General features: G+C 42.1%; 14 non-coding genes across 14 annotated transcripts; all 14 read left to right on the top strand.

Annotated features, from left to right (window-relative positions):
• Positions 1-1277: 1277 nt before the first annotated feature.
• trnar-acg (transfer RNA arginine (anticodon ACG)) lies at positions 1278-1350 on the top strand. The gene has a single exon. It is a non-coding gene; the product is annotated as a tRNA-Arg (tRNA).
• A 2598-nt stretch (positions 1351-3948) lies between these two features.
• Positions 3949-4021, top strand: trnar-acg (transfer RNA arginine (anticodon ACG)). The gene has a single exon. It is a non-coding gene; the product is annotated as a tRNA-Arg (tRNA).
• A 2089-nt stretch (positions 4022-6110) lies between these two features.
• Positions 6111-6183, top strand: trnar-acg (transfer RNA arginine (anticodon ACG)). The gene has a single exon. It is a non-coding gene; the product is annotated as a tRNA-Arg (tRNA).
• Positions 6184-6716: 533 nt separating this feature from the next.
• On the top strand, positions 6717-6789 carry trnar-acg (transfer RNA arginine (anticodon ACG)). The gene has a single exon. It is a non-coding gene; the product is annotated as a tRNA-Arg (tRNA).
• Positions 6790-7926: 1137 nt separating this feature from the next.
• On the top strand, positions 7927-7999 carry trnar-acg (transfer RNA arginine (anticodon ACG)). The gene has a single exon. It is a non-coding gene; the product is annotated as a tRNA-Arg (tRNA).
• Positions 8000-9051: 1052 nt separating this feature from the next.
• trnar-acg (transfer RNA arginine (anticodon ACG)) lies at positions 9052-9124 on the top strand. Its single transcript has one exon. It is a non-coding gene; the product is annotated as a tRNA-Arg (tRNA).
• Positions 9125-9658: 534 nt separating this feature from the next.
• Positions 9659-9731, top strand: trnar-acg (transfer RNA arginine (anticodon ACG)). The gene has a single exon. It is a non-coding gene; the product is annotated as a tRNA-Arg (tRNA).
• A 1483-nt stretch (positions 9732-11214) lies between these two features.
• trnar-acg (transfer RNA arginine (anticodon ACG)) lies at positions 11215-11287 on the top strand. Its single transcript has one exon. It is a non-coding gene; the product is annotated as a tRNA-Arg (tRNA).
• Positions 11288-11820: 533 nt separating this feature from the next.
• On the top strand, positions 11821-11893 carry trnar-acg (transfer RNA arginine (anticodon ACG)). Its single transcript has one exon. It is a non-coding gene; the product is annotated as a tRNA-Arg (tRNA).
• Positions 11894-12427: 534 nt separating this feature from the next.
• On the top strand, positions 12428-12500 carry trnar-acg (transfer RNA arginine (anticodon ACG)). Its single transcript has one exon. It is a non-coding gene; the product is annotated as a tRNA-Arg (tRNA).
• A 1483-nt stretch (positions 12501-13983) lies between these two features.
• Positions 13984-14056, top strand: trnar-acg (transfer RNA arginine (anticodon ACG)). Its single transcript has one exon. It is a non-coding gene; the product is annotated as a tRNA-Arg (tRNA).
• Positions 14057-14589: 533 nt separating this feature from the next.
• trnar-acg (transfer RNA arginine (anticodon ACG)) lies at positions 14590-14662 on the top strand. Its single transcript has one exon. It is a non-coding gene; the product is annotated as a tRNA-Arg (tRNA).
• A 534-nt stretch (positions 14663-15196) lies between these two features.
• On the top strand, positions 15197-15269 carry trnar-acg (transfer RNA arginine (anticodon ACG)). The gene has a single exon. It is a non-coding gene; the product is annotated as a tRNA-Arg (tRNA).
• A 534-nt stretch (positions 15270-15803) lies between these two features.
• On the top strand, positions 15804-15876 carry trnar-acg (transfer RNA arginine (anticodon ACG)). Its single transcript has one exon. It is a non-coding gene; the product is annotated as a tRNA-Arg (tRNA).
• Positions 15877-16297: the final 421 nt, after the last annotated feature.

Below are 16297 nucleotides of genomic sequence, written 5' to 3'. Positions count from 1 at the left end.
GGAATACATCACTTTGATAATATTAACCCATGACATTTGGATTACCATGGGCCTTTTCTCCAATTGACAGGGCTAGTGGCGCAATGGATAATGCGTCTGACTACAAATCAGGAGATTCCTGGTTTGACTCCTGGCTGGCTTGAATTCCTATTTTCATTCCTGATACACAATTGGGAATATATCAATCTGATCATTTTTACCCGCAAAGTTTGGATTACCATGGGCCTTTTGTTCTGTAGACAGGGCTAGTGGCACAATGGATAATGCGTCTGACTATGAATCAGGGGATCCAGGTTCGACTCCTGGCTAGCTTCGTTTTCTGTTTATATTCCTGATTTACAATTGGGTATACATCACTTTGATAATGTTACCCCACGACATTTGAATTACCATGGGCCTTTTTCTGCCAGGCAGGGCTAGTGGCGCAATGGATAGTGCGTCTCACTACGAAAAGGGAGGTTCCTGGTTTGACTCCTGGCTGGTTTGATTTTCTGTTTTTATTCCTGATACACAATTGGGAATACACCACTTTGATAATGTTAACCCATTACATTTGAATTACCATGGGCCATTTCTCTAACAGACAGGGCTAGTGGCGCAATGGATAATACGTCTGACTGTGAATCAGGAGATTCCTGGTTTGACTCCTGGCTACTTTGGTTTTCTGTTTATATTCCTGATTCACAATTGCGTATACATCACTTTGATAATGTTAACCCACGACATTTGAATTCCCATGGGCCATTCCTCCAACAGACAGGGCTAGTGGCGCAATGGATAATACGTCTGACTATGAATCAAGAGATTCCTGGTTTGACTCCTGGCTGGCTTGATTTCCAGTTTTTATTCCTGATACACAATTGGGAATACGTAATTTTGATAATGTTAACCCACGACATTTGAATTACCATGGGCCTTTTTTCCATAGACAGGGCTAGTGGGGCAATGGATAATGCGTCTGACTACGAATCAGGAGATTCTAGGTTCGACTCCTGGCTAGCTTGGTTTTCTGTTTATATTCCTGATACACAATTGGGTATACATCACTTTGATAATGTTAACCCATGACATTTGAATTACCATGGGCCATTTCTCGAACAGACAGGGCTAGTGGCGCAATGGATAATGCGTCTGACTACAAATTAGGAGATTCCTGGTTTGACTCCTGGCTGGCTTGAATTCCTATTTTCATTCCTGATACACAATTGGGAATACGTCATTTTGATCATTTTTACCCGCAAAGTTTGGATTACCATGGGCCTTTTTTCCAATAGACAGGGCTAGTGGCGCAATGGATAACGCGTCTGACTACGAATCAGGAGATTCTAGGTTCGACTCCTGGCTAGCTTGGTTTTCTGTTTATATTCCTGATACACATTGGGTGTACATCACTTTGATAATGTTAACCCATGACATTTGAATTACCATGGGCCATTTCTCTAACAGACAGGGCTAGTGGCGCAATGGATAATACGTCTAACTATGAATCAGGAGATTCCTGGTTTGACTCCTGGCTAGTTTGGTTTTCTGTTTATATTCCTGATACACAATTGCGTATATATCACTTTGATAATGTTAACCCACGACATTTGAATTCCCATGGGCCATTCCTCCAACAGACAGGGCTAGTGGCGCAATGGATAATACGTCTGACTATGAATCAAGAGATTCCTGGTTTGACTCCGGGCTGGCTTGATTTTCAGTTTTTATTCCTGATACACAATTGGGAATACGTAATTTTGATAATGTTAACCCACGACATTTGAATTACCATGGGCCTTTTTTCCAATAGACAGGGCTAGTGGCGCAATGGATAACGCGTCTGACTACGAATCAGGAGATTCCAGGTTAACATTATCAAAGCGATGTACACCCAATAGACAGGGCTAGTGGCGCAATGGATAATGCATCTGACTACGAATCAGGAGATTCCAGGTTTGACTCCTGGCTAGCTTGGTTTTCTGTTTATAGTCCTGATACACAATTGGGTATACATCACTTTGATAATGTTAACCCATGACATTTGAATTACCATGGGCCATTTCTCTAACAGACAGGGCTAGTGGCGCAATGGATAATACGTCTGACTATGAATCAGGAGATTCCTCGTTTGACTCCTGGCTAGTTTGGTTTTCTGTTCATATACCTGATACACAATTGCGTATACATCACTTTGATAATGTTAACCCACGACATTTGAATTCCCATGGGCCATTCCTCCAACAGACAGGGCTAGTGGCGCAATGGATAGTACGTCTGACTATGAATCAGGAGATTCCTGGTTTGACTCCTGGCTGGCTTGATTTTCAGTTTTTATTCCTGATACACAATTGGGAATAGGTAATTTTGATAATGTTAACCCACGACATTTGAATTACCATGGGCCTTTTATCCGCCAGGCAGGGCTAGAGGCGCAATGGATAGTGCTTCTGACTACGAATAAGGAGACTCCTGGTTTGACTCCTGTCTGGATTGATTTTCTGTTTTTATTCCTGATACACAATTGGGAATACTTAATTTTGATAATGTTAACCCACGACATTTGAATTACCATGGGCCTTTTTTCCGCCAGGCAGGGCTAGTGGCGCAATGGATAATGCGTCTAAATAGAGAATCCATGTTCGGCTCCTTGCTAACTTGGTTTTCGGTTTATATTCCTGATACACAATTGGGAATACATCACTTTGATAATATTAACCCATGACATTTGGATTACCATGGGCCTTTTCTCCAATTGACAGGGCTAGTGGCGCAATGGATAATGCGTCTGACTACAAATCAGGAGATTCCTGGTTTGACTCCTGGCTGGCTTGAATTCCTATTTTCATTCCTGATACACAATTGGGAATATATCAATCTGATCATTTTTACCCGCAAAGTTTGGATTACCATGGGCCTTTTGTTCTGTAGACAGGGCTAGTGGCACAATGGATAATGCGTCTGACTATGAATCAGGGGATCCAGGTTCGACTCCTGGCTAGCTTCGTTTTCTGTTTATATTCCTGATTTACAATTGGGTATACATCACTTTGATAATGTTACCCCACGACATTTGAATTACCATGGGCCTTTTTCTGCCAGGCAGGGCTAGTGGCGCAATGGATAGTGCGTCTCACTACGAAAAGGGAGGTTCCTGGTTTGACTCCTGGCTGGTTTGATTTTCTGTTTTTATTCCTGATACACAATTGGGAATACACCACTTTGATAATGTTAACCCATTACATTTGAATTACCATGGGCCATTTCTCTAACAGACAGGGCTAGTGGCGCAATGGATAATACGTCTGACTGTGAATCAGGAGATTCCTGGTTTGACTCCTGGCTACTTTGGTTTTCTGTTTATATTCCTGATTCACAATTGCGTATACATCACTTTGATAATGTTAACCCACGACATTTGAATTCCCATGGGCCATTCCTCCAACAGACAGGGCTAGTGGCGCAATGGATAATACGTCTGACTATGAATCAAGAGATTCCTGGTTTGACTCCTGGCTGGCTTGATTTCCAGTTTTTATTCCTGATACACAATTGGGAATACGTAATTTTGATAATGTTAACCCACGACATTTGAATTACCATGGGCCTTTTTTCCATAGACAGGGCTAGTGGGGCAATGGATAATGCGTCTGACTACGAATCAGGAGATTCTAGGTTCGACTCCTGGCTAGCTTGGTTTTCTGTTTATATTCCTGATACACAATTGGGTATACATCACTTTGATAATGTTAACCCATGACATTTGAATTACCATGGGCCATTTCTCGAACAGACAGGGCTAGTGGCGCAATGGATAATGCGTCTGACTACAAATTAGGAGATTCCTGGTTTGACTCCTGGCTGGCTTGAATTCCTATTTTCATTCCTGATACACAATTGGGAATACGTCATTTTGATCATTTTTACCCGCAAAGTTTGGATTACCATGGGCCTTTTTTCCAATAGACAGGGCTAGTGGCGCAATGGATAACGCGTCTGACTACGAATCAGGAGATTCTAGGTTCGACTCCTGGCTAGCTTGGTTTTCTGTTTATATTCCTGATACACATTGGGTGTACATCACTTTGATAATGTTAACCCATGACATTTGAATTACCATGGGCCATTTCTCTAACAGACAGGGCTAGTGGCGCAATGGATAATACGTCTAACTATGAATCAGGAGATTCCTGGTTTGACTCCTGGCTAGTTTGGTTTTCTGTTTATATTCCTGATACACAATTGCGTATATATCACTTTGATAATGTTAACCCACGACATTTGAATTCCCATGGGCCATTCCTCCAACAGACAGGGCTAGTGGCGCAATGGATAATACGTCTGACTATGAATCAAGAGATTCCTGGTTTGACTCCGGGCTGGCTTGATTTTCAGTTTTTATTCCTGATACACAATTGGGAATACGTAATTTTGATAATGTTAACCCACGACATTTGAATTACCATGGGCCTTTTTTCCAATAGACAGGGCTAGTGGCGCAATGGATAACGCGTCTGACTACGAATCAGGAGATTCCAGGTTAACATTATCAAAGCGATGTACACCCAATAGACAGGGCTAGTGGCGCAATGGATAATGCATCTGACTACGAATCAGGAGATTCCAGGTTTGACTCCTGGCTAGCTTGGTTTTCTGTTTATAGTCCTGATACACAATTGGGTATACATCACTTTGATAATGTTAACCCATGACATTTGAATTACCATGGGCCATTTCTCTAACAGACAGGGCTAGTGGCGCAATGGATAATACGTCTGACTATGAATCAGGAGATTCCTCGTTTGACTCCTGGCTAGTTTGGTTTTCTGTTCATATACCTGATACACAATTGCGTATACATCACTTTGATAATGTTAACCCACGACATTTGAATTCCCATGGGCCATTCCTCCAACAGACAGGGCTAGTGGCGCAATGGATAGTACGTCTGACTATGAATCAGGAGATTCCTGGTTTGACTCCTGGCTGGCTTGATTTTCAGTTTTTATTCCTGATACACAATTGGGAATAGGTAATTTTGATAATGTTAACCCACGACATTTGAATTACCATGGGCCTTTTATCCGCCAGGCAGGGCTAGAGGCGCAATGGATAGTGCTTCTGACTACGAATAAGGAGACTCCTGGTTTGACTCCTGTCTGGATTGATTTTCTGTTTTTATTCCTGATACACAATTGGGAATACTTAATTTTGATAATGTTAACCCACGACATTTGAATTACCATGGGCCTTTTTTCCGCCAGGCAGGGCTAGTGGCGCAATGGATAGTGTGTCTGACTACGAATAAGGAGATTCCTGGTTTGACTCCTGGCTGGCTTGATTTTCTGTTTTTATTCCTGATACACAATTGGGAATACACCACTTTGATAATGTTAACCCATGACATTTGAATTACCATGGGCCATTTCTCTAACAGACAGGGCTAGTGGCGCAATGGATAATACGTCTGACTGTGAATCAGGAGATTCCTGGTTTGACTCCTGGCTACTTTGGTTTTCTGTTTATATTCCTGATTCACAATTGCGTATACATCACTTTGATAATGTTAACCCACGACATTTGAATTCCCATGGGCCATTCCTCCAACAGACAGGGCTAGTGGCGCAATGGATAATACGTCTGACTATGAATCAAGAGGTTCCTGGTTTGACTCCTGGCTGGCTTGATTTCCAGTTTTTATTCCTGATACACAATTGGGAATACGTAATTTTGATAATGTTAACCCACGACATTTGAATTACCATGGGCCTTTTTTCCATAGACAGGGCTAGTGGCGCAATGGATAATACGTCTGACTATGAATCAGGAGATTCCTGGTTTGACTCCTGGCTAGTTTGGTTTTCTGTTTATATTCCTGTTACACAATTGCGTATACATCACTTTGATAATGTTAACCCACGACATTTGAATTCCCATGGGCCATTCCTCCAACAGACAGGGCTAGTGGCGCAATGGATAATACGTCTGACTATGAATCAAGAGGTTCCTGGTTTGACTCCTGGCTGGCTTGAATTCCTATTTTCATTCCTGATACACAATTGGGAATACGTCATTTTGATAATTTTTACCCGCAAAGTTTGGATTACCATGGGCCTTTTTTCCAATAGACAGGGCTAGTGGCGCAATGGATAACGCGTCTGACTACGAATCAGGAGATTCCAGGTTCGACTCCTGGCTAGCTTGGTTTTCTGTTTATATTCCTGATACACATTGGGTGTACATCACTTTGATAATGTTAACCCATGACATTTGAATTACCATGGGCCATTTCTCTAACAGACAGGGCTAGTGGCGCAATGGATAATACGTCTGACTATGAATCAGGAGATTCCTGGTTTGACTCCTGGCTAGTTTGGTTTTCTGTTTATATTCCTGTTACACAATTGCGTATACATCACTTTGATAATGTTAACCCACGACATTTGAATTCCCATGGGCCATTCCTCCAACAGACAGGGCTAGTGGCGCAATGGATAATACGTCTGACTATGAATCAAGAGATTCCTGGTTTGACTCCTGGCTGGCTTGGTTTTCAGTGTTTATTCCTGATACACAATTGGGAATACGTAATTTTGATAATGTTAACCCACGACATTTGAATTACCATGGGCCTTTTTTCCAATAGACAGGGCTAATGGCGCAATGGATAACGCGTCTGACTACGAATCAGGAGATTCCAGGTTAACATTATCAAAGCGATGTACACCCAATAGACAGGGCTAGTGGCGCAATGGATAACGCGTCTGACTACGAATCAGGAGATTCCAGGTTCGACTCCTGGCTAGTTTGGTTTTCTGTTTATAGTCCTGATATACAATTGGGTATACATCACTTTGATAATGTTAACCCATGACATTTGAATTACCATGGGCCATTTCTCTAACAGACAGGGCTAGTGGCGCAATGGATAATACGTCTGACTATGAATCAGGAGATTCCTGGTTTGACTCCTGGCTAGTTTGGTTTTCTGTTCATATACCTGATACACAATTGCGTATACATCACTTTGATAATGTTAACCCACGACATTTGAATTCCCATGGGCCATTCCTCCAACAGACAGGGCTAGTGGCGCAATGGATAGTACGTCTGACTATGAATCAGGAGATTCCTGGTTTGACTCCTGGCTGGCTTGATTTTCAGTTTTTATTCCTGATACACAATTGGGAATAGGTAATTTTGATAATGTTAACCCACGACATTTGAATTACCATGGGCCTTTTATCCGCCAGGCAGGGCTAGAGGCGCAATGGATAGTGCTTCTGACTACGAATAAGGAGATTCCTGGTTTGACTCCTGTCTGGATTGATTTTCTGTTTTTATACCTGATACACAATTGGGAATACTTAATTTTGATAATGTTAACCCACGGCATTTGAATTACCATGTGCCTTTTTTCCGCCAGGCAGGGCTAGTGGCGCAATGGATAGTGTGTCTGACTACGAATAAGGAGATTCCTGGTTTGACTCCTGGCTGGCTTGATTTTCTGTTTTTATTCCTGATACACAATTGGGAATACACCACTTTGATAATGTTAACCTATGACATTTGAATTACCATGGGCCATTTCTCTAACAGACAGGGCTAGTGGCGCAATGGATAATACGTCTGACTGTGAATCAGGAGATTCCTGGTTTGACTCCTGGCTACTTTGGTTTTCTGTTTATATTCCTGATTCACAATTGCGTATACATCACTTTGATAATGTTAACCCACGACATTTGAATTCCCATGGGCCATTCCTCCAACAGACAGGTCTAGTGGCGCAATGGATAATACGTCTGACTATGAATCAAGAGATTCCTGGTTTGACTCCTGGCTGGCTTGATTTCCAGTTTTTATTCCTGATACACAATTGGGAATACGTAATTTTGATAATGTTAACCCACGACATTTGAATTACCATGGGCCTTTTTTTCATAGACAGGGCTAGTGGCGCAATGGATAACGCGTCTGACTACGAATCAGGAGATTCCAGGTTCGACTCCTGGCTAGCTTGGTTTTCTGTTTATATTCCTGATACACAATTGGGTATACATCACTTTGATAATGTTAACCCATGACATTTGAATTACCATGGGCCATTTCTCGAACAGACAGGGCTAGTGGCGCAATGGATAATACGTCTGACTGTGAATCAGGAGATTCCTGGTTTGACTCCTGGCTACTTTGGTTTTCTGTTTATATTCCTGATTCACAATTGCGTATACATCACTTTGATAATGTTAACCCACGACATTTGAATTCCCATGGGCCATTCCTCTAACAGACAGGTCTAGTGGCGCAATGGATAATGCGCCTGACTACGAATTAGGAGATTCCTGGTTTGACTCCTGGCCGGCTTGAATTCCTATTTTCATTCCTGATACACAATTGGGAATATGTCATTTTGATCATTTTTACCCGCAAAGTTTGGATTACCATGGGCCTTTTTTCCAGTAGACAGGGCTAGTGGCGCAATGGATAACGTGTCTGGCTACGAATCAGGAGATTCCAGGTTCGACTCCTGGCTAGCTTGGTTTTCTGTTTATATTCCTGATACACATTGGGTGTGCATCACTTTGATAATGTTAACCCATGACATTTGAATTACCATGGGCCATTTCTCTAACAGACAGGGCTAGTGGCGCAATGGATAATACGTCTGACTATGAATCAGGAGATTCCTGGTTTGACTCCTGGCTAGTTTGGTTTTCTGTTTATATTCCTGATACACAATTGCGTATACATCACTTTGATAATGTTAACCCACGACATTTGAATTCCCATGGGCCATTCCTCCAACAGACAGGGCTAGTGGCGCAATGGATAATACGTCTGACTATGAATCAAGAGATTCCTGGTTTGACTCCTGGCTGGCTTGATTTTCAGTTTTTATTCCTGATACACAATTGGGAATACGTAATTTTGATAATGTTAACCCACGACATTTGAATTACCATGGGCCTTTTTTCCAATAGACAGGGCTAGTGGCGCAATGGATAACGCGTCTGACTACGAATCAGGAGATTCCAGGTTAACATTATCAAAGCGATGTACACCCAATAGACAGGGCTAGTGGCGCAATGGATAACGCGTCTGACTACGAATCAGGAGATTCCAGGTTCGACTCCTGGCTAGCTTGGTTTTCTGTTTATAGTCCTGATACACAATTGGGTATACATCACTTTGATAATGTTAACCCATGACATTTGAATTACCATGGGCCATTTCTCTAACAGACAGGGCTAGTGGCGCAATGGATAATACGTCTGACTATGAATCAGGAGATTCCTGGTTTGACTCCTGGCTAGTTTGGTTTTCTGTATATATTCCTGATACACAATTGCGTATATATCACTTTGATAATGTTAACCCACGACATTTGAATTCCCATGGGCCATTCCTCCAACAGACAGGGCTAGTGGCGCAATGGATAATACGTCTGACTATGAATCAAGAGATTCCTGGTTTGACTCCTGGCTGGCTTGATTTTCAGTTTTTATTCCTGATACACAATTGGGAATACGTAATTTTGATAATGTTATCCCACGACATTTGAATTACCATGGGCCTTTTTTCCAATAGACAGGGCTAGTGGCGCAATGGATAACGCGTCTGACTACGAATCAGGAGATTCCAGGTTAACATTATCAAAGCGATGTACACCCAATAGACAGGGCTAGTGGCGCAATGGATAACGCGTCTGACTACGAATCAGGAGATTCCAGGTTCGACTCCTGGCTAGCTTGGTTTTCTGTTTATAGTCCTGATACACAATTGGGTATACATCACTTTGATAATGTTAACCCATGACATTTGAATTACCATGGGCCATTTCTCTAACAGACAGGGCTAGTGGCGCAATGGATAATACGTCTGACTATGAATCAGGAGATTCCTGGTTTGACTCCTGGCTAGTTTGGTTTTCTGTTCATATACCTGATACACAATTGCGTATACATCACTTTGATAATGTTAACCCACGACATTTGAATTCCCATGGGCCATTCCTCCAACAGACAGGGCTAGTGGCGCAATGGATAGTACGTCTGACTATGAATCAGGAGATTCCTGGTTTGACTCCTGGCTGGCTTGATTTTCAGTTTTTATTCCTGATACACAATTGGGAATAGGTAATTTTGATAATGTTAACCCACGACATTTGAATTACCATGGGCCTTTTATCCGCCAGGCAGGGCTAGAGGCGCAATGGATAGTGCTTCTGACTACGAATAAGGAGACTCCTGGTTTGACTCCTGTCTGGATTGATTTTCTGTTTTTATTCCTGATACACAATTGGGAATACTTAATTTTGATAATGTTAACCCACGACATTTGAATTACCATGGGCCTTTTTTCCACCAGGCAGGGCTAGTGGCGCAATGGATAGTGTGTCTTACTACAAATAAGGAGATTCCTGGTTTGACTCCTGGCTGGCTTGATTTTCTGTTTTTATTCCTGATACACAATTGGGAATACACCACTTTGATAATGTTAACCCATGACATTTGAATTACCATGGGCCATTTCTCTAACAGACAGGGCTAGTGGCGCAATGGATAATACGTCTGACTGTGAATCAGGAGATTCCTGGTTTGACTCCTGGCTACTTTGGTTTTCTGTTTATATTCCTGATTCACAATTGCGTATACATCACTTTGATAATGTTAACCCACGACATTTGAATTCCCATGGGCCATTCCTCCAACAGACAGGGCTAGTGGCGCAATGGATAATACGTCTGACTATGAATCAAGAGGTTCCTGGTTTGACTCCTGGCTGGCCTGATTTCCAGTTTTTATTCCTGATACACAATTGGGAATACGTAATTTTGATAATGTTAACCCACGACATTTGAATTACCATGGGCCTTTTTTCCATAGACAGGGCTAGTGGCGCAATGGATAACGCGTCTGACTACGAATCAGGAGATTCCACGTTCGACTCCTGGCTATCTTGGTTTTCTGTTTATATTCCTGATACACAATTGGGTATACATCACTTTGATAATGTTAACCCATGACATTTGAATTACCATGGGCCATTTCTCGAACAGACAGGGCTAGTGGCGCAATGGATAATGCGTCTGACTACGAATTAGGAGATTCCTGGTTTGACTCCTGGCTGGCTTGAATTCCTATTTTCATTCCTGATACACAATTGGGAATACGTCATTTTGATCATTTTTACCCGCAAAGTTTGGATTACCATGGGCCTTTTTTCCAATAGACAGGGCTAGTGGCGCAATGGATAACGCGTCTGACTACGAATCAGGAGATTCCAGGTTCGACTCCTGGCTAGCTTGGTTTTCTGTTTATATTCCTGATACACATTGGGTGTACATCACTTTGATAATGTTAACCCATGACATTTGAATTACCATGGGCCATTTCTCTAACAGACAGGGCTAGTGGCGCAATGGATAATACGTCTGACTATGAATCAGGAGATTCCTGGTTTGACTCCTGGCTAGTTTGGTTTTCTGTTTATATTCCTGATACACAATTGCGTATATATCACTTTGATAATGTTAACCCACGACATTTGAATTCCCATGGGCCATTCCTCCAACAGACAGGGCTAGTGGCGCAATGGATAATACGTCTGACTATGAATCAAGAGATTCCTGGTTTGACTCCTGGCTGGCTTGATTTTCAGTTTTTATTCCTGATACACAATTGGGAATACGTAATTTTGATAATGTTAACCCACGACATTTGAATTACCATGGGCCTTTTTTCCAATAGACAGGGCTAGTGGCGCAATGGATAACGCGTCTGACTACGAATCAGGAGATTCCAGGTTAACATTATCAAAGCGATGTACACCCAATAGACAGGGCTAGTGGCGCAATGGATAACGCGTCTGACTACGAATCAGGAGATTCCAGGTTCGACTCCTGGCTAGCTTGGTTTTCTGTTTATAGTCCTGATACACAATTGGGTATACATCACTTTGATAATGTTAACCCATGACATTTGAATTACCATGGGCCATTTCTCTAACAGACAGGGCTAGTGGCGCAATGGATAATACGTCTGACTATGAATCAGGAGATTCCTGGTTTGACTCCTGGCTAGTTTGGTTTTCTGTATATATTCCTGATACACAATTGCGTATATATCACTTTGATAATGTTAACCCACGACATTTGAATTCCCATGGGCCATTCCTCCAACAGACAGGGCTAGTGGCGCAATGGATAATACGTCTGACTATGAATCAAGAGATTCCTGGTTTGACTCCTGGCTGGCTTGATTTTCAGTTTTTATTCCTGATACACAATTGGGAATACGTAATTTTGATAATGTTATCCCACGACATTTGAATTACCATGGGCCTTTTTTCCAATAGACAGGGCTAGTGGCGCAATGGATAACGCGTCTGACTACGAATCAGGAGATTCCAGGTTAACATTATCAAAGCGATGTACACCCAATAGACAGGGCTAGTGGCGCAATGGATAACGCGTCTGACTACGAATCAGGAGATTCCAGGTTCGACTCCTGGCTAGCTTGGTTTTCTGTTTATAGTCCTGTTACACAATTGGGTATACATCACTTTGATAATGTTAACCCATGACATTTGAATTACCATGGGCCATTTCTCTAACAGACAGGGCTAGTGGCGCAATGGATAATACGTCTGACTATGAATCAGGAGATTCCTGGTTTGACTCCTGGCTAGTTTGGTTTTCTGTTCATATACCTGATACACAATTGCGTATACATCACTTTGATAATGTTAACCCACGACATTTGAATTCCCATGGGCCATTCCTCCAACAGACAGGGCTAGTGGCGCAATGGATAGTACGTCTGACTATGAATCAGGAGATTCCTGGTTTGACTCCTGGCTGGCTTGATTTTCAGTTTTTATTCCTGATACACAATTGGGAATAGGTAATTTTGATAATGTTAACCCACGACATTTGAATTACCATGGGCCTTTTATCCGCCAGGCAGGGCTAGAGGCGCAATGGATAGTGCTTCTGACTACGAATAAGGAGACTCCTGGTTTGACTCCTGTCTGGATTGATTTTCTGTTTTTATTCCTGATACACAATTGGGAATACTTAATTTTGATAATGTTAACCCACGACATTTGAATTACCATGGGCCTTTTTTCCACCAGGCAGGGCTAGTGGCGCAATGGATAGTGTGTCTTACTACAAATAAGGAGATTCCTGGTTTGACTCCTGGCTGGCTTGATTTTCTGTTTTTATTCCTGATACACAATTGGGAATACACCACTTTGATAATGTTAACCCATGACATTTGAATTACCATGGGCCATTTCTCTAACAGACAGGGCTAGTGGCGCAATGGATAATACGTCTGACTGTGAATCAGGAGATTCCTGGTTTGACTCCTGGCTACTTTGGTTTTCTGTTTATATTCCTGATTCACAATTGCGTATACATCACTTTGATAATGTTAACCCACGACATTTGAATTCCCATGGGCCATTCCTCCAACAGACAGGGCTAGTGGCGCAATGGATAATACGTCTGACTATGAATCAAGAGGTTCCTGGTTTGACTCCTGGCTGGCCTGATTTCCAGTTTTTATTCCTGATACACAATTGGGAATACGTAATTTTGATAATGTTAACCCACGACATTTGAATTACCATGGGCCTTTTTTCCATAGACAGGGCTAGTGGCGCAATGGATAACGCGTCTGACTACGAATCAGGAGATTCCACGTTCGACTCCTGGCTATCTTGGTTTTCTGTTTATATTCCTGATACACAATTGGGTATACATCACTTTGATAATGTTAACCCATGACATTTGAATTACCATGGGCCATTTCTCGAACAGACAGGGCTAGTGGCGCAATGGATAATGCGTCTGACTACGAATTAGGAGATTCCTGGTTTGACTCCTGGCTGGCTTGAATTCCTATTTTCATTCCTGATACACAATTGGGAATACGTCATTTTGATCATTTTTACCCGCAAAGTTTGGATTACCATGGGCCTTTTTTCCAATAGACAGGGCTAGTGGCGCAATGGATAACGCGTCTGACTACGAATCAGGAGATTCCAGGTTCGACTCCTGGCTAGCTTGGTTTTCTGTTTATATTCCTGATACACATTGGGTGTACATCACTTTGATAATGTTAACCCATGACATTTGAATTACCATGGGCCATTTCTCTAACAGACAGGGCTAGTGGCGCAATGGATAATACGTCTGACTATGAATCAGGAGATTCCTGGTTTGACTCCTGGCTAGTTTGGTTTTCTGTTTATATTCCTGTTACACAATTGCGTATACATCACTTTGATAATGTTAACCCACGACATTTGAATTCCCATGGGCCATTCCTCTAACAGACAGGGCTAGTGGCGCAATGGATAATACGTCTGACTATGAATCAAGAGATTCCTGGTTTGACTCCTGGCTGGCTTGGTTTTCAGTTTTTATTCCTGATACACAATTGGGAATACGTAATTTTGATAATGTTAACCCACGACATTTGAATTACCATGGGCCTTTTTTCCAATAGACAGGGCTAATGGCGCAATGGATAACGCGTCTGACTACGAATCAGGAGATTCCAGGTTAACATTATCAAAGCGATGTACACCCAATAGACAGGGCTAGTGGCGCAATGGATAACGCGTCTGACTACGAATCAGGAGATTCCAGGTTCGACTCCTGGCTAGTTTGGTTTTCTGTTTATAGTCCTGATATACAATTGAGTATACATCACTTTGATAATGTTAACCCATGACATTTGAATTACCATGGGCCATTTCTCTAACAGACAGGGCTAGTGGCGCAATGGATAATACGTCTGACTATGAATCAGGAGATTCCTGGTTTGACTCCTGGCTAGTTTGGTTTTCTGTTTATATTCCTGATACACAATTGCGTATATATCACTTTGATAATGTTAACCCACGACATTTGAATTCCCATGGGCCATTCCTCCAACAGACAGGGCTAGTGGCGCAATGGATAATACGTCTGACTATGAATCAAGAGATTCCTGGTTTGACTCCTGGCTGGCTTGATTTTCAGTTTTTATTCCTGATACACAATTGGGAATACGTAATTTTGATAATGTTAACCCACGACATTTGAATTACCATGGGCCTTTTTTCCAATAGACAGGGCTAGTGGCGCAATGGATAACGCGTCTGACTACGAATCAGGAGATTCCAGGTTAACATTATCAAAGCGATGTACACCCAATAGACAGGGCTAGTGGCGCAATGGATAACGCGTCTGACTACGAATCAGGAGATTCCAGGTTCGACTCCTGGCTAGCTTGGTTTTCTGTTTATAGTCCTGATACACAATTGGGTATACATCACTTTGATAATGTTAACCCATGACATTTGAATTACCATGGGCCATTTCTCTAACAGACAGGGCTAGTGGCGCAATGGATAATACGTCTGACTATGAATCAGGAGATTCCTGGTTTGACTCCTGGCTAGTTTGGTTTTCTGTATATATTCCTGATACACAATTGCGTATATATCACTTTGATAATGTTAACCCACGACATTTGAATTCCCATGGGCCATTCCTCCAACAGACAGGGCTAGTGGCGCAATGGATAATACGTCTGACTATGAATCAAGAGATTCCTGGTTTGACTCCTGGCTGGCTTGATTTTCAGTTTTTATTCCTGATACACAATTGGGAATACGTAATTTTGATAATGTTATCCCACGACATTTGAATTACCATGGGCCTTTTTTCCAATAGACAGGGCTAGTGGCGCAATGGATAACGCGTCTGACTACGAATCAGGAGATTCCAGGTTAACATTATCAAAGCGATGTACACCCAATAGACAGGGCTAGTGGCGCAATGGATAACGCGTCTGACTACGAATCAGGAGATTCCAGGTTCGACTCCTGGCTAGCTTGGTTTTCTGTTTATAGTCCTGATACACAATTGGGTATACATCACTTTGATAATGTTAACCCATGACATTTGAATTACCATGGGCCATTTCTCTAACAGACAGGGCTAGTGGCGCAATGGATAATACGTCTGACTATGAATCAGGAGATTCCTGGTTTGACTCCTGGCTAGTTTGGTTTTCTGTTCATATACCTGATACACAATTGCGTATACATCACTTTGATAATGTTAACCCACGACATTTGAATTCCCATGGGCCATTCCTCCAACAGACAGGGCTAGTGGCGCAATGGATAGTACGTCTGACTATGAATCAGGAGATTCCTGGTTTGACTCCTGGCTGGCTTGATTTTCAGTTTTTATTCCTGATACACAATTGGGAATAGGTAATTTTGATAATGTTAACCCACGACATTTGAATTA

This window comes from Stigmatopora nigra, chromosome 23 (assembly GCF_051989575.1).
Source record: "Stigmatopora nigra isolate UIUO_SnigA chromosome 23, RoL_Snig_1.1, whole genome shotgun sequence".
NCBI classification, from domain to species: domain Eukaryota; kingdom Metazoa; phylum Chordata; class Actinopteri; order Syngnathiformes; family Syngnathidae; genus Stigmatopora; species Stigmatopora nigra.
Note: the sequence above shows the minus strand (reverse complement) of the source record. Positions and strands in the feature narration are given on the sequence as shown.